This window comes from Staurois parvus, unplaced genomic scaffold (assembly GCF_062004578.1).
Source record: "Staurois parvus isolate SC_StPar_1 unplaced genomic scaffold, SC_StPar_1.0 ptg001152l, whole genome shotgun sequence".
In the NCBI taxonomy this organism is placed as follows: Eukaryota; Metazoa; Chordata; class Amphibia; order Anura; family Ranidae; genus Staurois; species Staurois parvus.
The window spans coordinates 345026-369872 of NW_028318948.1; the positions used below are offsets into that span (position 1 = coordinate 345026).

Here is a 24847-nt window from a genome sequence, read left to right on the forward strand (position 1 = left end):
AGGTACTTATATAGTGCCGTCCATTTACACAGCGCTTACATAATATGTACCTATGTTTGGTTTATGGATGTAGCACCATGAAATTTATATCATTTTTTTTCAGACAAATAGAGCTTTCTTTTGGTGGTCAAATAAAAATGGATTTAGTAGGAATGGGATTTTTAAGGTGCTACATCCATATTGTACATTCACATCAGTCCCTAACCCTCAAGGGGCGTACAATCTAAGGTCCCTAACTCACATTCATACATACATATACTACAGCCAATTTTAGACAGGATCCAATTAACCTACCAGCATGTCTTTGGAGGGTGGGAGGAAACCGGAGTACCCAGAGGAAACCCACACAGGCACAGGGAGAACATGCAAACTCCAGGCAGGAGGTGCCGTGGTTGGGATTCGAACCAATGACCCTAGTACTGCCAGGTGGAAGTGCTAACCATTTAGACACTGTGCTGCCCATAGTTAAAAATTAGTAATGTTTATTGCAAGTATTGTAAATTATTATTAAAACCATAGAATAATTTCACAAATATTATTTTGATTTCCTCTGCAATTGTTGTAAACAGGGTTTTCTATGCATTTTCTTCTACATGTTTTGCTGTATGGCTTCTTCAGGAAGTATACATACAGGATACCACAAACATGCATAAACGTCACAAACGGTCCACAACAGAAGGGCATCAATGAGATGGAATAAACATCACCAAAGAGCCAGCTAGGAGTGTAAGATAGCCTGGGGACCACCGCAGAGGAGGTATAGCAGAAAAATAAAATCTGAGATTATCAGATTAAGCAGATCCAACAAAAGGGGGGCCCGGGATGTCACAGAGTAGAAAAACCAAATTCAGGCAAAAAGGCTCTGTGAACATCTCATTGGCATTGACATTCACTGAGCCTTTTTGCCTGAATTGGGTTTTTCTATTCTGTGACATCCTGGAAAATCCTATTCCTTCTAAATCCATTTTGAATTGTCTATGTAAGGGATATGGTACTGTAAACATACCTTCCTTTCATCCGCTTATACATTTTGAATTTTTTTTTGGTGATATTTGCTCACCACTGGATTTTTTAAATAATATAAATGAAAAATTTTGAAAAAAATTACATTTTCTACTGTCTGTTATAAAATATATCCAATAAAGTAAAATTTCTTTATAAATTTAGGCCAAAATGTATTCTGCTACATGTCTTTAATAAAAAAAATCCCAATAAGTGTATATTAATTGCTTTTTCCAATTTCTTGAGGCCCTTAAAATGCCAGGACAGTACAAATTTCACCCAAATGACCCCTTTTTGGAAAGTACAAACAGTCTGAGGTATTTAGTAAGAGGTATGGCAAGTTTTTTTAAGTTGTAATTTTTTTGTCATTTTTTTGAAAATTAATAAATAAAAGTTGGGTTTTTTTCACAATGTTCTTTACATACTGCCACCGATGCAGTACAGCATCATCATATGACTGCGTAGTGATGATCAGGGGTATTGATTTTTTTAATTAATTATTTATCATCCTACCATCAGAGTACCTCATTGTTACCATAGTGACACTGTACTACTCTGAGGTGTGTGTGTGTGTGTGTGTGGGGAGGGGGGATTTTTACATGGAGATCATACCCCCCTTATGTATTATACATGGAGATCATATCCCCCTTATGTATTATACATGGAGATCATACCCCCCCTTATGTATTATACATGGTGATCATATCCCCCCTTATGTATTATACATGGAGATCATATCCCCCCTTATGTATTATACATGGCGATCATATCCCCCCTTATGTATTATACATAGAGATCATATCCCCCCTTATGTATTATACATGGTGATCATATCCCGCCTTATGTATTATACATGGAGATCATATCCCCCCTTATGTATTATACATGGAGATCATATCCCCCCTTATGTATTATACATGGAGATCTTATCCCCCCCTTATGTATTATACATGGAGATCATATCCCCCTTATGTACTATACATGGAGATCATATCCCCTCTTATGTATTATACATGGAGATCATATCCCCCCTTATGTATTATACATGGCGATCATATCCCCCTTATGTATTTATACATGATGATCATATCCCTCCTTATGTATTATACATGGAGATCATATCCCCCCTTATGTATTATACATGGAGATCATATCCCCCCCTTATGTATTATACATGGAGATCATATCCCCCCCTTATGTACTATACATGGAGATCATATCCCCCTTATGTATTATACATGGAGATCATATCCCCCCTTATGTATTATACATGGAGATCATATCCCCCCTTATGTATTATACATGGAGATCATATCCCCCCCTTATGTATTATACATGGAGATCATATCCCCCGCCTTATGTACTATACATTATTATTATTATTACTACGAGTTTATATAGCGCCAAAGGGTTTGCTCAGCGCTGTACAATAGGGGGGACAATACATGGCACAGTACAACAACAACAAACAACGTACGAGGGGTAAGAGGGCCCTACTCTTACGAGCTTACAATCTAGGAGGGAGGGGGTAAAGGTACAGTAGGAAGTGGCTGAGCGGGATGAAGTGGTGGGAGGAATGAGGGAGGATGGCCGTTAGGTGAGGGTGGGGTAGGCTTCCCTGAAGAGATGGGTTTTGAGGGAGCGCCTGAATGTGAATAGGGAAGGCGACAGTCTGATGGATTGGGGCAGTGAGTTCCAGAGGATGGGGGAGGACCTGGAGAAGTCCTGCAGTCGTGCATGGGAGGAGGAGACCAGGGAGCAGGATAGAAGGAGGTCCTGTGAGGAGCGAAGGGTACGGGTAGGGTGGTACTTGGTGATCAGGTTGGTGAGGTAGTTAGGGGCAGTGTTGTGAACGGCTTTGTAGGTCAGGGTTAGGAGTTTAAATTTGATGCGTTGGGCAATCGGGAGCCAGTGGAAGGAGAGGCAGAGGGGGGTGGCAGAGGTGGAGCGGGTTGTGAGGTGGATGAGTCTGGCAGCTGAGTTCAGGATGGTCTGGAGTGGGGAGAGCCTGCACTTGGGTAGGCCAGTGAGGAGGGAGTTGCAGTAGTCAAGGCGTGAGATGATGAGGGAGTGTACTAGAAGTTTGGTGGTGTCTGGGGTGAGGAAGGAGCGTATCTTGGCAATGTTGCGAAGATGGAGCCTGCATGTGTTTGTGAGTGATTTGACATGTGGTTGGAGGGAGAGGTTCGCGTCAAGAATGACGCCAAGGACTTTGGCTTGCGGGGCGGGAGTGATAGTGGAGTTGTTGGTGATGATGGACAGGATGGGGGGGGGGGGTGTTGGCAGGGGGAAAGATGAGGAGCTCGGTTTTGGAGAGGTTGAGCTTGAGGAAATGTAGCGACATCCAGTCTGAGATGTCATTTAGGAGGTGAGGGGTGGAGAGGTAGATTTGGGTGTCGTCAGCATAGAGGTGATAGTTGAAGCCGTGAGATTGTATGAGTTTGCCCAGGGAGGAGGTGTAGATGGAGAAGAGAAGGGGTCCAAGGACAGAGCCTTGGGGGACCCCAACAGAGAGGGGGAGGGAGGGGGAGGTGGCACCATTGTAGGTGACACTGAAGGAGCGTCGGGATAGGTAGGATGAGAACCAAGAGAGAGCAGTATCTCCGATGCCAAGGGAGAGTAGTTTATTAAGGAGGAGGGGGTGGTCAACTGTGTCGAAGGCCGCAGAGAGGTCCAGGAGAAGGAGGACAGAGTAGTCGCCCTTGGCTTTGGCGTTGAGTAGGTCGTTAGTGATTTTGAGGAGGGCAGTTTCAGTGGAGTGTAGGGGACGGAAGCCGGACTGTAGAGGGTCAAGGAGGTTATTGTCTGTAAGGTGGGCGCTTAGGCGATCGTAGACTATGCGTTCAAGGAGCTTGGAGGTGAGTGGCAGCAGAGAGATGGGTCTGAGGTTGTTGGGGTCCGCGGGATCCAGGGAGGGCTTTTTGAGGATGGGGGTGATATGCGCGTGCTTTAGGGGGGAGGGGAATACGCCAGTAGAGATCATACATGGAGATCATATCCCCCTTATGTATTATACATGGAGATCATATCCCCCCTTATGTATTATACATGGAGATCATATCCCCCCTTATGTATTATACATGGAGATCATATCCCCCTTATGTATTATACATGGAGATCATATCCCCCCTTATGTATTATACATGGAAATCATATCCCCCCTTATGTATTATACATAAAGATCATATCCCCCCTTATGTATTTATACATGGAGATCATATCCCCCCTTATGTATTATACATGGAGATCATATCCCCCCTTATGTATTATACATGGAGATCATATCCCCCCTTATGTATTATACATGGAGATCATATCCCCCCTTATGTATTATACATGGAGATCATATCCCCCTTATGTATTATACATGGAGATCATATCCCCCTTATGTATTATACATGGAGATCATACCCCCCCTTATGTATTATACATGGTGATCATATCCCCCCTTATGTATTATACATAAAGATCATATCCCCCCTTATGTATTATACATGGTGATCATATCCCCCCTTATGTATTATACATGGAGATCATATCCCCTCTTATGTATTATACATGGAGATCATATCCCCCCTTATGTATTATACATGGAGATCATATTCCCCCTTATGTATTATACATGAAGATCATATCCCCCTTAAGTATTATACATGGAGATCATATCCCCCCTTGTGTATTATACATGGAGATCATATCCCCCCTTATGTATTATACATGGAGATCATATCCCCCTTATGTATTATACATGGTGATCATATCCCCCCCTTATGTATTATACATGGTGATCATATCCCTCCTTATGTATTATACATGGTGATCATATCCCTCCTTATGTATTATACATGGAGATCATATCCCCCTTATGTATTATACATGGTGATCATATCCCCCTTATGTATTATACATGGTGATCATATCCCCCCTTATGTATTATACATGGAGATCATATCCCCCCTTGTGTATTATACATGGAGATCATATCCCCCTTATGTATTATACATGGTGATCATATCCCTCCTTATGTATTATACATGGAGATCATATCCCCCCTTGTGTATTATACATGGAGATCATATCCCCCCTTGTGTATTATACATGGAGATCATATCCCCCTTATGTATTATACATGGTGATCATATCCCCCCCTTATGTATTATACATGGTGATCATATCCCTCCTTATGTATTATACATGGAGATCATATCCCCCCTTATGTATTATACATGGAGATCATATCCCCCCTTATGTATTATACATGGAGATCATATCCCCCCTTATGTATTATACATGAAGATCATATCCCCCTTATGTATTATACATGGAGATCATATCCCCCCTTGTGTATTATACATGGAGATCATATCCCCCCTTATGTATTATACATGGAGATCATATCTCCCTTATGTATTATACATGGTGATCATATCCCCCCCTTATGTATTATACATGGTGATCATATCCCTCCTTATGTATTATACATGGTGATCATATCCCTCCTTATGTATTATACATGGAGATCATATCCCCCTTATGTATTATACATGGTGATCATATCCCCCCTTATGTATTATACATGGTGATCATATCCCCCCTTATGTATTATACATGGAGATCATATCCCCCCTTGTGTATTATACATGGAGATCATATCCCCCTTATGTATTATACATGGTGATCATATCCCTCCTTATGTATTATACATGGAGATCATATCCCCCCTTGTGTATTATACATGGAGATCATATCCCCCCTTTGTGTATTATACATGGAGATCATATCCCCCCTCCATGTATTATACATGGAGATCATATCCCCCTTATGTATTATACATGGTGATCATATCCCCCCCTTATGTATTATACATGGTGATCATATCCCTCCTTATGTATTATACATGGAGATCATATCCCCCCTTATGTATTATACATGGAGATCATATCCCCCCTTATGTATTATACATGGAGATCATATCCCCCCTTATGTATTATACATGAAGATCATATCCCCCTTATGTATTATACAGGGAGATCATATCCCCTCTTATGTATTATACATGGAGATCACATCCCCATTATGTATTATACATGGAGATCATATCCCCCCTTATGTATTATACATGGTGATCACATCCCCCCTTATGTATTATACATGGTGATCATATCCTCCCTTATGTATTATACATGGAGATCATTTCCGCCCTTATGTATTATACATGGAGATCATATCCCCCCTTATGTATTATACATGGAGATCATATCCCCCCTTATGTATTATACATGGTGATCATATCCCCCCTATGTATTATACATGGTGATCATATCCCCCCTTATGTATTATACATGGAGATCATATTCCCCTTATGTATTATACATGGAGATCATATCCCCCCTTATATATTATACATGGTGATCATATCCCCCCTTATGTATCATACATGTTGATCATATCCCCCCTTATGTATTATACATGGAGATCATATCCCCCCTTATGTATTATACATGGAGATCATATCCCCCCTTATGTATTATACATGGTGATCATATCCCCCCTATGTATTATACATGGTGATCATATCCCCCCTTATGTATTATACATGGAGATCATATTCCCCTTATGTATTATACATGGTGATCATATCCCCCTTATGTATTATACATGGAGATCATATCCCCCCTTATGTATTATACATGGAGATCATATCCCCCCTTATGTATTATACATGGTGATCATATCCCCCCTTATGTATTATACATGGAGATCATATTCCCCTTATGTATTATACATGGTGATCATATCCCCCCTTATGTATTATACATGGAGATCATATTCCCCTTATGTATTATACATGGAGATCATATCCCCCCTTATTCTCTTCTTCTCAAAAGATAATAAATTCAGTTCCTTTAATCTTTCTTTATAGCTGATCTCCTCCATGCCTCTTATCAGTTTAGTTGCCCTTCTCTGTACTTTCTCCAGTTCCCCAATGTTCTTTTTGTGACTTGTTGCCCAAAATATAACTAATGATTTGTTCCGGGGGAAATTATTATTATTATTATTATTATTATTATACAGTATTTATAAAGCGCCAATAGTTCGCTCAGCGCTGTACATTACAAAGGGGGACAGAACATGTGACAGAACAATACCAATACAATGCAAAACATGAGGGGATTGAGGGCCCTGCTCTTTCGAGCTTACAATCTAGGAAATTATATCTCTCTCTCTGGAGTCTATACCTCTATTAATACAAGAGAGGATTTTGCTCGCTTTAGAACCCGCAGCTTGGCATTGCATGCCATTATTGAGCTTGTGATCTACCAGAACTCCCAGATCCTTCTCCACCATTGATCCCTCCAGTTGTATCCCCCCAGTATGTATGATGCATGCATATTCTTATCCCCCAAGTGCATATCTTTATATTTATCTACATTAAACCTCATTGGTCACATAGTTGCCCAATTACACAGAGCATTGAGGTCGGCTTGTAAGCTGGAGACATCCTATAAGGACAATATTCCACAGCACAGCTTGGTGTCATCTGCAAAGACTGAAATGGGATTTATAATCTCAGACCCTATATTGTTTATAAATATATTAAAAAGTAAGGGTCCCAACACTGAACCTTGGGGTACACCACTGATGACCCTAGACCATTCAGAGTATGAATCATTAACCACTACTCTCTAAATAGCATCTTTTAGCCAGTTTTCTATCTATTTATATACAGATTTTTCCAAACCTGTAGACTTTACCCTACACACTAGCCGTGTGTGGGGAACTGTGTCAAACGCTTTTGCAAAATCTAAGTATATTTAATCTACAGCCACCCCTCTGTCCAAGTATACCACGTCCACTGCCACCCCTCTGTCCAAGTATACCACGTCCACTGCCACCCCTCTGTCCAAGTATACCACGTCCACTGCCACCCCTCTGTCCAAGTATACCACGTCCACCTCCACCCCTCTGTCCAAAGTTTTGCTCATCTACTCATAAAAGTAAATCAGATTTGTTTGACAACTTCTGTCTTTCATGAATCTATGCTGTCTGTTGCTTAAAATATTTTTTTCCTCTAATGTGGTCTTTTATTAAACTCTTCAGTATTTTTCCAACTATACAAGTTAAACTAAAAGTTATATAGGTACTTGGTAAAGACTTTGAACCCCTTTTTTAAATATAGGCACCACATTGGCCTTGTGCCAATCCAGCGGTACTATGCCAGTCATTGAAGAGTCCCTTAGAATCAATGGCTTTGAAATGACAGAGTTCAATTCTTTTAGGACCCTCGTGGGTGTATGCCATCTGGTCCAGGTTTTTTATTCACCATTATTCTGTTTAAATATTTCTGGACCATATCAGTATTGAGACATTGTGGATAATTTGGAATATTAGAGTTGCTAAGGCTAATGAGTAAGTGATCACAAAATGATGCCCTCATACCACTTTACTACATGTTACTTTTGTCATTTATACATTTGCCTATTGTGTTTTGTTAATTGAGTAGCTCATTGATGCTGTATCTACTTCTAATTGTGCAATTTTATTTTTTATAATAAGAAGGATAATTGCTAAGAAAGCACTGCCTAAACGTTGAGAACAAAGTTGCTTGCTTTTGCCTAATATTTGCACAGTAAAGTTTGGCTTGCAGCACGGGTGCCAAATATTTTACTGGCAGGGCTGCAAAATGCACAAAGTGTGACATCTTCAGCCAATTATTAGATTTTTATCTTATCCTTTGGCGTATCTTTATATGCCCCTGAAAATGAAATGGTAAAAAAAGGATATACGTGGATCATGAGATATTTATGTTTGTTTGAATTTTTTATGCGAAAATGGACCTTCTGATTAATTCATCAGGGTATTCATATACTAAACAGCTTCATGGGCTTTCATGTACCATGCAGTCAGGGGTAGTTCTTAAGATTTTAAAGAACCTGGGGCACTGCCATTAACTGGTATTTTAATTATGTCTTGTTCAGCTTTAAAAATAAAATCACACTGAAAGATTCCAGGAGAATTTTGCAAGCCTAAGCTTCTTGTTCCTCTCATGTTCAAATGTATGGGGTGCTCTCCTTGTTCCTGTGAGAGACCTCATAGCTTGCAGCTGAATTACACAGCATCACAAAACTCAGACACGCTCTGTACAGAAGCTGCATGTTTTAATTTGCAATTTGCCTTATCTGACAGCATGCCCATGGGTTATATAATATAAGAAATGTATCATTGTAATTATTATTATACAGGATTCTTATAGCACCAACAGTTTGCGCAGCTTTTTATATTATAAAGGGAGACAGTACAGTTACAGTTCAATACCAGAGTAGGGCCCTGTTCTTGAGGGTTTAAATCTAATAGAATAGCACATTTTAAAGTGATTGTAAAGGGAATTTTGTTTTTACAATAACAAACAATTCATACATACCTGCTCTGTGCAATGGTTTTGCACAGAGCAGCCTTAATCCTCCTCTTCTGAGGTCCCCCACTGGCACTCCTGGTTCCTTCCCCTTTTAAGTGCCCCACAGCAAGCTGCTTGCTATGGGGGCATTTGTGTGGGCTCTCTCCTGAGATGTGCTTTGGGTGTCCATTGACACACGAGCACGGCTCAGCCCCATCCCCGCCCCCTCCTCACAGGCTGTGAATGACAACAGCAGGAGCCAATGGCTTCTGCTGCTGCCTCTGAGCCAGTAAGGAGGGAGAGAAAGAACACTGATGCTGCTCTTGTGCGCAGACCTGGATTGAGATTGGGCTCAGGTTAGTATTTAGGGGGGGGGGGGGCTGGGGGGAACTGTACACAAGTTTTTTATACCTTAAAGGGAAAACGTTTTTTATAGTATTGAATAGAGTGGAGAGGGATTAGAACACCTGGCAGGTTTTTATTGCTGTCTGCGTCCCCATTAGAAAGATTCCCCCTCTCTGTTTACCATTGTCATTTAAACTGGCTGCATACATACTATTGGCAGCCAAACAAACCATAGCGAAAGCTTGGAAACAACAGTTCATATCTAGAGATGAGCGAAGAAATGAAAAATTCGATTCGACTGATTCGGCGAATTCGTGGACAATATTCGATTCGAGTCGAATAAATTCGCTGTGAATTTAACTTAAAAAAGGGTGTTTCTAGGCTTCAGAGAGACTTAATATTAGTGCAGAACACTGTACCTTTAATTTAAATGCCCTTGGAGTCTGCTGGGGAAGAGAAATAATACTGTCTGTCAGTATGACATGCAGATGAGTGCCGTCGATCTTAGAATCACTGCACACTTCACTCCTTTGGCCAGTCACGGGGCCAAAACCAGTGTTTGGAGCCACATTGTGGCGGTGGAGGCAGCAGCAATGGGAGGCCATACAGCAACCTATGACAAAATGGAAACCAGCAGGAGCGTGAGGAGACCTGAAAGTGGCACATGGCAGAGTGGGAGCAATGGGAGGCGGTACAGGGACCCAGGTCACACTGTGGGCCCAGCAGCAGCGTGACCAGGCGGTACGGGGGCCCATGGCCGATATGGGGCTTGGTGGCACCTATGGAAGGCCTGTAATCTGCCAGCAACCTATGACAAAATGGACAACCGCAGGAGTGTGAGGAGATTTCAAAGTGGCACATGGCAGAGTGGAAGCAATGGGAGGCCGTACAGGGACCCAGGTCACACTGTGGGCTCAGCAGCAGCGTGACCAGGAGGTACGGGGGCCCATGGTCGATATGGGGCCTGGCGGCACCTATGGAAGGCCGCTAATCTGCCAGCAACCTATGACAAAATGGACAACCGCAGGAGTGTGAGGAGATTTCAAAGAGGTACATGGCAGAGTGGAAGCAATGGGAGGCCGTACAGGGACCCAGGTCACACTGTGGGACCAGCATCAGCGTGAACAGGCGGTACGGGGGCCCATGGCCGATTTGACCTCATTCATCCCATAGTCCTGCCGACTCACGAATAGCGTGGCCTCCTCAAAGGGCCTGAGCAAGCGCAGGTGTCACACATGAGCTGACAATGGCTGACATCTAAGTTACACAGGGAGTACCTTTATCCGCTTTTAACATCAGGAAATCTGTGATGGCCTTTAGCTGTTCGTAAAGGCGGTCTAACATATGTAGGGTTGAATTACACCTTGTTGCAACGTCACAGCATGAGGAGTCGGTACGGGGGCCCATGGCAGATTACATGTCTGGCAGCAGCAATGGGAGGCCCGTAATCTGCCAGCACCCTATGTCAAAAAATTTAACACACCAGCAGTGTGAAGAGACCTGAAAGTGGCACATGGCAGCAGAGTGTGGCGATGGAGACAGCAGCAATGGGAGGCCGTACAGGGACCCATGAGAGACTCTGGACTTGGCAGCAGCATGAGGAGGCGGTATATAGGGGCCCATGGCAGATTAGGGGCCTGGCAGCAGCTATGTGAGGCCCGTAATCTGCCTGCACCCTATGTCAAAAAATTTAACACACCAGCAGTGTGAAGAGACCTGAAAGTGGCACATGGCAGCAGAGTGTGGCGATGGAGACAGCAGCAATGGGAGGCCGTACAGGGACCCATGAGAGACTCTGGACTTGGCAGCAGCATGAGGAGGCGGTATATAGGGGCCCATGGCAGATTAGGGGCCTGGCAGCAGCTATGTGAGGCCCGTAATCTGCCTGCACCCTATGTCAAAAAATTAAACACACCAGCAGTGTGAAGAGACCTGAAAGTGGCACATGGCAGCAGAGTGTGGCGATGGAGACAGCAGCAATGGGAGGCCGTACAGGGACCCATGAGAGACTCTAGACTTGGCAGCAGCATGAGGAGGCGGTATATAGGGGCCCATGGCAGATTAGGGGCCTGGCAGCAGCTATGTGAGGCCCGTAATCTGCCTGCACCCTATGTCAAAAAATTTAACACACCAGCAGTGTGAAGAGACCTGAAAGTGGCACATGGCAGCAGAGTGTGGCGATGGAGACAGCAGCAATGGGAGGCCGTACAGGGACCCATGAGAGACTCTGGACTTGGCAGCAGCATGAGGAGGCGGTATATAGGGGCCCATGGCAGATTAGGGGCCTGGCAGCAGCTATGTGAGGCCCGTAATCTGCCTGCACCCTATGTCAAAAAATTTAACACACCAGCAGTGTGAAGAGACCTGAAAGTGGCACATGGCAGCAGAGTGTGGCGATGGAGACAGCAGCAATGGGAGGCCGTACAGGGACCCATGAGAGACTCTGGACTTGGCAGCAGCATGAGGAGGCGGTATATAGGGGCCCATGGCAGATTAGGGGCCTGGCAGCAGCTATGTGAGGCCCGTAATCTGCCTGCACCCTATGTCAAAAAATTTAACACACCAGCAGTGTGAAGAGACCTGAAAGTGGCACATGGCAGCAGAGTGTGGCGATGGAGACAGCAGCAATGGGAGGCCGTACAGGGACCCATGAGAGACTCTGGACTTGGCAGCAGCATGAGGAGGCGGTATATAGGGGCCCATGGCAGATTAGGGGCCTGGCAGCAGCTATGTGAGGCCCGTAATCTGCCTGCACCCTATGTCAAAAAATTTAACACACCAGCAGTGTGAAGAGACCTGAAAGTGGCACATGGCAGCAGAGTGTGGCGATGGAGACAGCAGCAATGGGAGGCCGTACAGGGACCCATGAGAGACTCTGGACTTGGCAGCAGCATGAGGAGGCGGTATATAGGGGCCCATGGCAGATTAGGGGCCTGGCAGCAGCTATGTGAGGCCCGTTATCTTGCAGCACCCTATGTCAAAAAATTAAACACACCAGCAGTGTGAAGAGACCTGAAAGTGGCACATGGCAGCAGAGTGTGGCGATGGAGACAGCAGCAATGGGAGGCCGTACAGGGACCCATGAGAGACTCTAGACTTGGCAGCAGCATGAGGAGGCGGTATATAGGGGCCCATGGCAGATTAGGGGCCTGGCAGCAGCTATGTGAGGCCCGTAATCTGCCTGCACCCTATGTCAAAAAATTTAACACACCAGCAGTGTGAAGAGACCTGAAAGTGGCACATGGCAGCAGAGTGTGGCGATGGAGACAGCAGCAATGGGAGGCCGTACAGGGACCCATGAGAGACTCTAGACTTGGCAGCAGCATGAGGAGGCGGTATATAGGGGCCCATGGCAGATTAGGGGCCTGGCAGCAGCTATGTGAGGCCCGTAATCTGCCTGCACCCTATGTCAAAAAATTAAACACACCAGCAGTGTGAAGAGACCTGAAAGTGGCACATGGCAGCAGAGTGTGGCGATGGAGACAGCAGCAATGGGAGGCCGTACAGGGACCCATGAGAGACTCTAGACTTGGCAGCAGCATGAGGAGGCGGTATATAGGGGCCCATGGCAGATTAGGGGCCTGGCAGCAGCTATGTGAGGCCCGTAATCTGCCTGCACCCTATGTCAAAAAATTTAACACACCAGCAGTGTGAAGAGACCTGAAAGTGGCACATGGCAGCAGAGTGTGGCAATGGAGACAGCAGCAATGGGAGGCCGTACAGGGACCCATGAGAGACTCTGGACTTGGCAGCAGCATGAGGAGGCGGTATATAGGGGCCCATGGCAGATTAGGGGCCTGGCAGCAGCTATGTGAGGCCCGTAATCTGCCTGCACCCTATGTCAAAAAATTAAACACACCAGCAGTGTGAAGAGACCTGAAAGTGGCACATGGCAGCAGAGTGTGGCGATGGAGACAGCAGCAATGGGAGGCCGTACAGGGACCCATGAGAGACTCTAGACTTGGCAGCAGCATGAGGAGGCGGTATATAGGGGCCCATGGCAGATTAGGGGCCTGGCAGCAGCTATGTGAGGCCCGTAATCTGCCTGCACCCTATGTCAAAAAATTAAACACACCAGCAGTGTGAAGAGACCTGAAAGTGGCACATGGCAGCAGAGTGTGGCGATGGAGACAGCAGCAATGGGAGGCCGTACAGGGACCCATGAGAGACTCTGGACTTGGCAGCAGCATGAGGAGGCGGTATATAGGGGCCCATGGCAGATTAGGGGCCTGGCAGCAGCTATGTGAGGCCCGTTATCTTGCAGCACCCTATGTCAAAAAATTAAACACACCAGCAGTGTGAAGAGACCTGAAAGTGGCACATGGCAGCAGAGTGTGGCGATGGAGACAGCAGCAATGGGAGGCCGTACAGGGACCCATGAGAGACTCTAGAATTGGCAGCAGCATGAGGAGGCGGTATATAGGGGCCCATGGCAGATTAGGGGCCTGGCAGCAGCTATGTGAGGCCCGTAATCTGCCTGCACCCTATGTCAAAAAATTTAACACACCAGCAGTGTGAAGAGACCTGAAAGTGGCACATGGCAGCAGAGTGTGGCGATGGAGACAGCAGCAATGGGAGGCCGTACAGGGACCCATGAGAGACTCTGGACTTGGCAGCAGCATGAGGAGGCGGTATATAGGGGCCCATGGCAGATTAGGGGCCTGGCAGCAGCTATGTGAGGCCCATTATCTTGCAGCACCCTATGTCAAAAAATTAAACACACCAGCAGTGTGAAGAGACCTGAAAGTGGCACATGGCAGCAGAGTGTGGCGATGGAGACAGCAGCAATGGGAGGCCGTACAGGGACCCATGAGAGACTCTAGACTTGGCAGCAGCATGAGGAGGCGGTATATAGGGGCCCATGGCAGATTAGGGGCCTGGCAGCAGCTATGTGAGGCCCGTAATCTGCCTGCACCCTATGTCAAAAAATTTAACACACCAGCAGTGTGAAGAGACCTGAAAGTGGCACATGGCAGCAGAGTGTGGCGATGGAGACAGCAGCAATGGGAGGCCGTACAGGGACCCATGAGAGACTCTAGACTTGGCAGCAGCATGAGGAGGCGGTATATAGGGGCCCATGGCAGATTAGGGGCCTGGCAGCAGCTATGTGAGGCCCGTAATCTGCCTGCACCCTATGTCAAAAAATTAAACACACCAGCAGTGTGAAGAGACCTGAAAGTGGCACATGGCAGCAGAGTGTGGCGATGGAGACAGCAGCAATGGGAGGCCGTACAGGGACCCATGAGAGACTCTAGACTTGGCAGCAGCATGAGGAGGCGGTATATAGGGGCCCATGGCAGATTAGGGGCCTGGCAGCAGCTATGTGAGGCCCGTAATCTGCCTGCACCCTATGTCAAAAAATTAAACACACCAGCAGTGTGAAGAGACCTGAAAGTGGCACATGGCAGCAGAGTGTGGCGATGGAGACAGCAGCAATGGGAGGCCGTACAGGGACCCATGAGAGACTCTAGACTTGGCAGCAGCATGAGGAGGCGGTATATAGGGGCCCATGGCAGATTAGGGGCCTGGCAGCAGCTATGTGAGGCCCGTAATCTGCCTGCACCCTATGTCAAAAAATTAAACACACCAGCAGTGTGAAGAGACCTGAAAGTGGCACATGGCAGCAGAGTGTGGCGATGGAGACAGCAGCAATGGGAGGCCGTACAGGGACCCATGAGAGACTCTGGACCTAGCAGCAGCATGAGGAGGCGGTATATAGGGGCCTATGGCAGATTAGGGGCCTGGCAGCAGCTATAGGAGGCCCGTAATCTGCCAGCACCCTATGTCAAAAAATTAAACACACCAGCAGTGTGAGGAGACCTGAAAGTGGCACATGTTTGAGGCATGATTCATGGCGGATTTAGTCAGTTGTGTCAGGAACTGGTGGTTTGAAATCCAGACTAATCCACGCCTGATTCATTTTCACAAACGTGAGTCTCTCCACACTTTGGGTGGACAGTCGTGTCCTCCGCGGAGTTACAATACCTCCTGCCGCACTAAACACGCGCTCCGATGCCACGCTACTGGCCGGGCATGACAGCCTTTCAAGGGCAAATTCAGCTAGTTGGGGCCAAAGGTCAAGTTTCGTTGCCCAGTAGTCAAGGGGATTGTCTACCTCGGTTGGCAGGGTGCTGTCCAAGTAGGCCCAAGCCTGTTGTTTGAGCTCCTGCTCCAGGTCCACCTGATGCTGCTGCTGCTGCTGCGGCTGGTTAGTAGTTTCCTCACTGCGCTGGTGAAGAAAGCTACTCATCATCGACTGCAGACTGAGGCAGCCGCTGCTGGTGGAGCTGCCACTGCTCCTACCACCCCACCCCTCCCCTGCTGCCATGCCAGCGGAACGCGAGCGCACAGGGCCCACAGTGTCTGAGGATGGACGTTGGCGCACAAAGGCAGAGACCAACTGACTACATAGGTGGTTTTTATAGTACGTAATTTTGGCCTCCCTCTCAGCAGGTGTGAAAAAGGCCACCATTTTGGACCGGTAGCGAGGGTCCAACAAGGTGGACAGCCAAAAGTCATCCCTCTGTCTGATGGTTATTATTCGGCTGTCGCTACGCAAGCAACCGAGCATGCTATGGGCCATTTGTGCCAAGGAATGCGAGGGACTCCCTGCCTCCATCTCCACAGCATACTGCCACGGTGCGTCTGGGTCCTCTGTCTCCTCCTCCTCCTCCTCTACCAGATGCTCCTGCTCCTCCACTCCTGTCCGCTGAGTGGAAAAACCACCCATTTCACTCAATAATTCCTGAGCACAAATGTCCTCCTCTACCTCCTCCTCTTCTTCCTGTCCTGCCCCCACAGGGGTCATGTGGCGTTGAGATCTGTGCGCCACGTCTACCGCACCCTGACCAGCCATTGTTAACAGCATTTGTTCCAGGACGTGCAACAGAGGAATGACGTCGTTCATCCCATAGTCCTGCCGACTCACGAATAGCGTGGCCTCCTCAAAGGGCCTGAGCAAGCGGCAGGTGTCACGCATGAGCTGCCAATGGCTGACATCTAAGTTACACAGGGGAGTACCTTTATCCGCTTGTAACATCAGGAAATCGGTGATGGCCTTTCGCTGCTCGTAAAGGCGGTCTAACATGTGTAGGGTTGAATTCCACCTTGTTGCAACGTCGCAGATCAGGCGATGCTGTGGAATTCCGTTCTGCCGCTGCAGCTCAATGAGGGTGTTCTTTGCGGTGTAGGAATGGCTGAAATGCATGCACAGTTTACGTGACATTTTAAGGATGTCTTGCAGTGGGATGGTGGATTTTAGGAACCGCTTGACAACCAGATTGAACACGTGAGCCATGCATGGCGCATGGCACAACCTTCCTTGACGCAGAGCAGACACCATGTTCTTTCCGTTGTCAGTCAACATGGTTCCGATTTTTAGTTTGCGCGGAGACAGCCATCTGTCGATTTCTCTGTTCATTACACTCAGCAGTTCCTCCCCTGTGTGACTACGTTCGCCAAGGCATACCAGGTGCAGCACAGCGTGACACCGTTGCGCCCTGCACATGTGATATGCCGGTCGGGTAATGGGACTTGGCACGGGGGTGGCGGCTGAGGACACGGCGGAAAAAGAGGTGGTAGAGGCGGACATGCTTGCTGGACCAAGGACGTGCAAACGTGGAGGCAAAAGCGTCGTGACCTGTCCAAGTTGCTGGTGCGGCTGTGCCGGCACCACGTTCACCCAGTGGGCCGTAAATGACATGTACTGTCCCTGACCGTAGTTACAGCTCCACACGTCGGCGCTGCCGTGCACTTTGGCAGAGACCGGCATGCTCAAAGACTGGCCCACCATCTCTTCTACATGTGAATGCAGGGCTGGCACTGCCTTTTGGGCAAAGAAATGACGGCTTGGCACTCTCCACCGCGGCGCGGCACAAGCCATCATTTCTCGGAAAGGTGCTGAGTCCACCAGTTGGAAAGGGAGGGACTGCAGCACCAGCAACTTGGACAGGAGGACGTTCAGCTTTTGCACCGTCGGGTGCGTGCTCGCAAACTGTTGTCTCTTGGATACGGATTCCAAGAAAGACTGTTGACGGAATCCGAGAAGAGGAGTAGCAGGAGAAGGAGCATCTGAACGAGCGGAAGATGCCAATGAGCGACAACTCCCCTCAGCAGAGGTGTTGGAGCCTTGACTGGCTGATAGAGGGCGATTGACGACGTCGGGTGACGGAGCAAGTAACGGAGCGGGTGATGGAGCGGGGGCTGGGGCAGGCAGAACCGCCGTATGTTTATCACGGTTTTCCCAGGCCACCGAATGGTGACGCTGCATATGCTGACGCAACGCTGTAGTCCCAACATGGGCCACCTGGCCACGCTTGCATTTCTGGCCACATAGTCGACATACGGCTACGTTTACTTCCTCGGGCGGCTTGAGGAAAAATTGCCACACCACCGAGTAGGAAACTTTGCCCCCGCTACTCTTCACTGGCTGACTGCTACTTCCTCCGTGCGCACCGGCACCACTACTGGCCGTGGTGGTAGGCTGCAGTGGAGCTGGTGCTCTACTCCGTGGACGTTTGGCTCCACTGACACTGATGCGACCCTGCTGCTGTCTCCTGTGCAACCCACCGACTGTTTTGCTCGCTGCCAAGCTGCCACCCTCTTCTCCTGATGATGCGGAAGAAATTGCCTGATGACGACGAGGCTGCCAAGTGCGATCAACCTCCTCATCATCAAGTAGGGTCTCCGCCTCACTACTAGCCCCCTCGGCTGCGTCTGGGTCAGGAGACAGACCTGTCTCTAGACCGGCTACCGAGCCACTCTCCTCGCCAGTACTTGTTCGCTTGGCTGCTGAAAAGGCCGATGTCTCCCCCCGTTCCTGACCGCCCTCTGTTAGCTCTTCCTCACTGTACAGTGGGGCTGAGCCCACAGCATGCGATACTTCGCTTGGTGAGGGAACAGCAAAGGACAGGGGCAGGTAGAGGACACGTGATTTCAGTGGGCTTGCTCCCGGGCCATGCCAACTAACGGTTGTGTCTGACGTACCCACCGACCGTTGGCTGTAGGTGTCAGAGGTGACCTGGGAAGAGGAAGACGACCGAGCCAACCAATCAATGACGGCAGGGTTGTCGGTGGAGACACGACCGCTGGATGACACCGGGAGCACTGGCCTCTGGCTGCGAATACTGCTGCCTCGACCCCTTCCTCTGCTGCCACGTCTGCTCGCTCCTAAAACATTGCCTCCTCTGCCACTCCTCTGCATGTTGTCTGACATACTATTTAATTCAACGATTAGGTGTCCCTGAGTAACAATTCTCTGGCACTCAGTAACAATTCTGTCTGTCCCTGAGTATGAATTCTGTGGCCCTGAGTAACAATTCTGTGTCTGTGCGAGTAACAATTCTGTGTCTGTGCGAGTAACAATTCTGTGTCTGTGCAAGTAACAATTTTGTGTCTGTGCGAGTAACAATTCTCTGGCACTCAGTAACAATTCTGTCTGTCCCTGAGTAACAATTCTCTGGCACTCAGTAACAATTCTGTCTGTCCCTGAGTAACAATTCTCTGGCACTCAGTAACAATTCTGTCTGTCCCTGAGTATGAATTCTGTGGCCCTGAGTAACAATTCTGTGTCTGTGCGAGTAACAATTCTGTGTCTGTGCAAGTAACAATTTTGTGTCTGTGCGAGTAACAATTCTCTGGCACTCAGTAACAATTCTGTCTGTCCCTGAGTAACAATTCTCTGGCACTCAGTAACAATTCTGTCTGTCCCTGAGTATGAATTCTGTGGCCCTGAGTAACAATTCTGTGTCTGTGCGAGTAACAATTCTGTGTCTGTGCAAGTAACAATTTTGTGTCTGTGCGAGTAACAATTCTCTGGCACTCAGTAACAATTCTGTCTGTCCCTGAGTAACAATTCTCTGGCACTCAGTAACAATTCTGTCTGTCCCTGAGTAACAATTCTCTGGCACTCAGTAACAATTCTGTCTGTCCCTGAGTAACAATTCTCTGGCACTCAGTAACAATTCTGTGTCTGTGCGAGTAACAATTCTGTGTCTGTGCAAGTAACAATTTTGTGTCTGTGCGAGTAACAATTCTCTGGCACTCAGTAACAATTCTGTCTGTCCCTGAGTAACAATTCTCTGGCACTCAGTAACAATTCTGTCTGTCCCTGAGTAACAATTCTCTGGCACTCAGTAACAATTCTGTGTCTGTGCGAGTAACAATTCTGTGTCTGTGCAAGTAACAATTTTGTGTCTGTGCGAGTAACAATTCTCTGGCACTCAGTAACAATTCTGTCTGTCCCTGAGTAACAATTCTCTGGCACTCAGTAACAATTCTGTCTGTCCCTGAGTAACAATTCTCTGGCACTCAGTAACAATTCTGTCTGTCCCTGAGTATGAATTCTGTGGCCCTGAGTAACAATTCTGTGTCTGTGCGAGTAACAATTCTGTGTCTGTGCAAGTAACAATTTTGTGTCTGTGCGAGTAACAATTCTCTGGCACTCAGTAACAATTCTGTCTGTCCCTGAGTAACAATTCTCTGGCACTCAGTAACAATTCTGTCTGTCCCTGAGTAACAATTCTCTGGCACTCAGTAACAATTCTGTGTCTGTGCGAGTAACAATTCTGTGTCTGTGCAAGTAACAATTTTGTGTCTGTGCGAGTAACAATTCTCTGGCACTCAGTAACAATTCTGTCTGTCCCTGAGTAACAATTCTCTGGCACTCAGTAACAATTCTGTCTGTCCCTGAGTAACAATTCTCTGGCACTCAGTAACAATTCTGTCTGTCCCTGAGTATGAATTCTGTGGCCCTGAGTAACAATTCTGTGTCTGTGCGAGTAACAATTCTGTGTCTGTGCAAGTAACAATTTTGTGTCTGTGCGAGTAACAATTCTCTGGCACTCAGTAACAATTCTGTCTGTCCCTGAGTAACAATTCTCTGGCACTCAGTAACAATTCTGTCTGTCCCTGAGTAACAATTCTCTGGCACTCAGTAACAATTCTGTGTCTGTGCGAGTAACAATTCTGTGTCTGTGCAAGTAACAATTTTGTGTCTGTGCGAGTAACAATTCTCTGGCACTCAGTAACAATTCTGTCTGTCCCTGAGTAACAATTCTCTGGCACTCAGTAACAATTCTGTCTGTCCCTGAGTAACAATTCTCTGGCACTCAGTAACAATTCTGTCTGTCCCTGAGTATGAATTCTGTGGCCCTGAGTAACAATTCTGTGTCTGTGCGAGTAACAATTCTGTGTCTGTGCAAGTAACAATTTTGTGTCTGTGCGAGTAACAATTCTCTGGCACTCAGTAACAATTCTGTCTGTCCCTGAGTAACAATTCTCTGGCACTCAGTAACAATTCTGTCTGTCCCTGAGTAACAATTCTCTGGCACTCAGTAACAATTCTGTCTGTCCCTGAGTAACAATTCTCTGGCACTCAGTAACAATTCTGTCTGTCCCTGAGTATGAATTCTGTGGCCCTGAGTAACAATTCTGTCTGTGCGAGTAACAATTCTGTGTCTGTGCAAGTAACAATTTTGTGTCTGTGCGAGTAACAATTCTCTGGCACTCAGTAACAATTCTGTCTGTCCCTGAGTAACAATTCTCTGGCACTCAGTAACAATTCTGTCTGTCCCTGAGTAACAATTCTCTGGCACTCAGTAACAATTCTGTCTGTCCCTGAGTAACAATTCTCTGGCACTCAGTAACAATTCTGTCTGTCCCTGAGTATGAATTCTGTGGCCCTGAGTAACAATTCTGTGTCTGTGCGAGTAACAATTCTGTGTCTGTGCAAGTAACAATTTTGTGTCTGTGCGAGTAACAATTCTCTGGCACTCAGTAACAATTCTGTCTGTCCCTGAGTAACAATTCTCTGGCACTCAGTAACAATTCTGTCTGTCCCTGAGTAACAATTCTCTGGCACTCAGTAACAATTCTGTCTGTCCCTGAGTATGAATTCTGTGGCCCTGAGTAACAATTCTGTGTCTGTGCGAGTAACAATTCTGTGTCTGTGCAAGTAACAATTTTGTGTCTGTGCGAGTAACAATTCTCTGGCACTCAGTAACAATTCTGTCTGTCCCTGAGTAACAATTCTCTGGCACTCAGTAACAATTCTGTCTGTCCCTGAGTAACAATTCTCTGGCACTCAGTAACAATTCTGTCTGTCCCTGAGTATGAATTCTGTGGCCCTGAGTAACAATTCTGTGTCTGTGCGAGTAACAATTCTGTGTCTGTGCAAGTAACAATTTTGTGTCTGTGCGAGTAACAATTCTCTGGCACTCAGTAACAATTCTGTCTGTCCCTGAGTAACAATTCTCTGGCACTCAGTAACAATTCTGTCTGTCCCTGAGTAACAATTCTCTGGCACTCAGTAACAATTCTGTCTGTCCCTGAGTAACAATTCTCTGGCACTCAGTAACAATTCTGTCTGTCCCTGAGTATGAATTCTGTGGCCCTGAGTAACAATTCTGTCTGTGCGAGTAACAATTCTGTGTCTGTGCAAGTAACAATTTTGTGTCTGTGCGAGTAACAATTCTCTGGCACTCAGTAACAATTCTGTCTGTCCCTGAGTAACAATTCTCTGGCACTCAGTAACAATTCTGTCTGTCCCTGAGTAACAATTCTCTGGCACTCAGTAACAATTCTGTCTGTCCCTGAGTAACAATTCTCTGGCACTCAGTAACAATTCTGTCTGTCCCTGAGTAACAATTCTGTCTGTCCCTGAGTATGAATTCTGTGGCCCTGAGTAAGAATTCTCTGGCACTCAGTAACAATTCTGTCTGTCCCTGAGTAACAATTCTCTGGCACTCAGTAACAATTCTGTCTGTCCCTGAGTAAAAATTCTGTGGCCCTAATAACGTTTCTGTGGCCCTAAGTAACAATTCTCTGGCACTGAGTGAAAATTCTGTCTGTCCCTGAGTATGAATTCTGTGGCCCTAACTAGCGTTTCTTTGTCCCTAAATAACGATTCTGTGGCCCTCATTAACAAGTCTGTGTCCCTGAGTAATGGTTCTCTGTCCCTAAGTAACTTCTCTCTGTCCCCAATTCTCGTTTCTGTGGCCCTAACTCTGTCCCTGTCCCTAGTACAGAGCGGTCTGCCTCTGTTCAATGACTGCAGGCAAATGAAGATTTCCAAAATGGCCGCTATATATACCTCGACCATTACACAGTGCTGGCTGGCTGGCTGCTGATTGGCTGATGCGATCACATGTCGTTGAGGAATGCATTATGGGGCAGCGCGCCTTGTCTGCGCGCCTTCCCCGACATCCCCGCTCCGTCGCCGCACATGTCAGCCGCCATTTTCGGAAAAATTTCGATTCGCGCGTCCGAATTAGGCTGTTTTTCGGATTCGGCACGAATCGAAATTTTTCCGATATTCGACTCGAATTCCACTTCGGATACTTCGATTCGCTCATCTCTATTCATATCCTTTACGGAAGTCCATCGCCGCCTAGATTTCTTCCTTGTTAATGAAAATCTCTCTAGCATTCTTTCAGATACTCACAAGAGATTCCTTAAAACTTGGACTCTATAGATTCAACATGCCCATCTTACAATATCAATAGGCAGCTTTACTTTGCTATAACTTTGGAGACCCTATATCCCTGGTTCAAGCACTTTTGACGTTCTCTGTTCCATCTTTTCTTGTCTTTCCCCCTCTCCTTCCCTTTTATTTTACTGGGTCTCCTAAAAGGATGATTTACGATGTGTCCCATGCATTTCTTGGTTCAACTATACATTCTGTGTATTTCAAATGCTACTACTTTTCTCGTTATAGTTGGATATTAGGCAATAGGTGTATAGTCCCTCAACCATTCTTTTCACTGATTTATTCACATGATATGGTTGATGTTCTTTTTTCAACATATCACTTACATTGTTACCAATTTTATGTATGTTTTTTTTTCTGTGCACGACTGCTTTTGATCTGTTACCTCTTATTATTATTATTATATCTCTGTTTGTACGCATGATAGCGTTTGCGTTTATATTTTCTAAAGTCAAAACTTTTTCAATAAAAATGTATGGAAAGTGAAAGTAAAATAAAATCTCAAATTTTTGGTTGTCCCAAAATAAGTAATAGAGGGGAAATCTGCCACTGGGGACACTAGTTCTGATGACCTGGGAGTCCCCAAGAAATCCCCTTAATTTACAGGGGATTTCATCTCATTTCCAGTTTGGCTATGGGAGAGGAAGTGAAGGGAAATCTCTGCAATGAGAGACAGATGGCAAAAAAAAAATCTGACAGGTGTAATAACTCTCCCTTACTTTACCCAAAATGAGAAAAAAAAGTTTTGCCTATAGTTCTACTTTAATACAGAGAATGCATTAAGGTAAAACATCTTCTGCTTTTACAACTACTTTAAAACACTGATTTTCCATTTCTAGACAAATAATCAGTGAGCTACTGATGCTATTCAACACACTTCCAATTTTGCAAAAGTCAGAAAGTTCTCTCAAACTATCTTAAAGTGCAGGGCCGGACTGACCATTTGGAAACTCGGGCACTGCCCGAGGGCCCGGGGTCAGTAGGGGGCCCCATGAGATGCCCCTGGTACCTTTTTCATAGGCTTTTTTGAGTTTGGGCAAGGACACAGGGGCCCCATGATCCCCTATTGCCCGGGGGCCCCATGAGTTGTCAGTCCGCCCCTGTTAAAGTGTATATATAGGTAAAACCTTTTGGGAAGGATTTCAGGCTGTATATTTTTTTTTATTGCTGTATGTGTTCTCCTGGAGAGATTCGCCCTCTGTTAGTCCTGATGACTTTTGTCCCTGGAACTGAAAGATAAAAGAATCATTTAAGTTGTTACTAAAACAGAAATAGAGAGGAACTTCCAATGAGGACATCTCCAGTGACAACTGGGACACAGCAGAAAAAGAGAGAAAACAAAAAAGCCAAAAAACAGCAGCACACAGCAAAAAAATAAACTGACAAGGGTGTCCACCCCTTACTACTAAAATGAAAAAATTGGCTATACATACACTTTTTTACATGAGACTTCCCATATGTACACTGTGTGCACAATTATTAGGATAGTGAAAGTGAAATTAAAATAAAATCTCAAACTTTTGGTTGTCCCCAAAAAAGTAATAGAGGGGAAATCTGCCACTGGGGACACTAGTTCTGATGACCTGGGAGTCCCCAAAAAATCCCCTTAATTTACAGGG

The 24847-nt window shown here is 46.2% G+C and overlaps 1 protein-coding gene across 4 annotated transcripts in view; it reads left to right on the plus strand.

The window, feature by feature from the left end:
* LOC149439147 (cytoplasmic dynein 1 intermediate chain 1-like) overlaps positions 1 to 24847 on the plus strand; it is a 100225-nt gene that overhangs the window by 30403 nt on the left and 44975 nt on the right. The gene's annotated exons all lie outside the window — the stretch shown is intronic.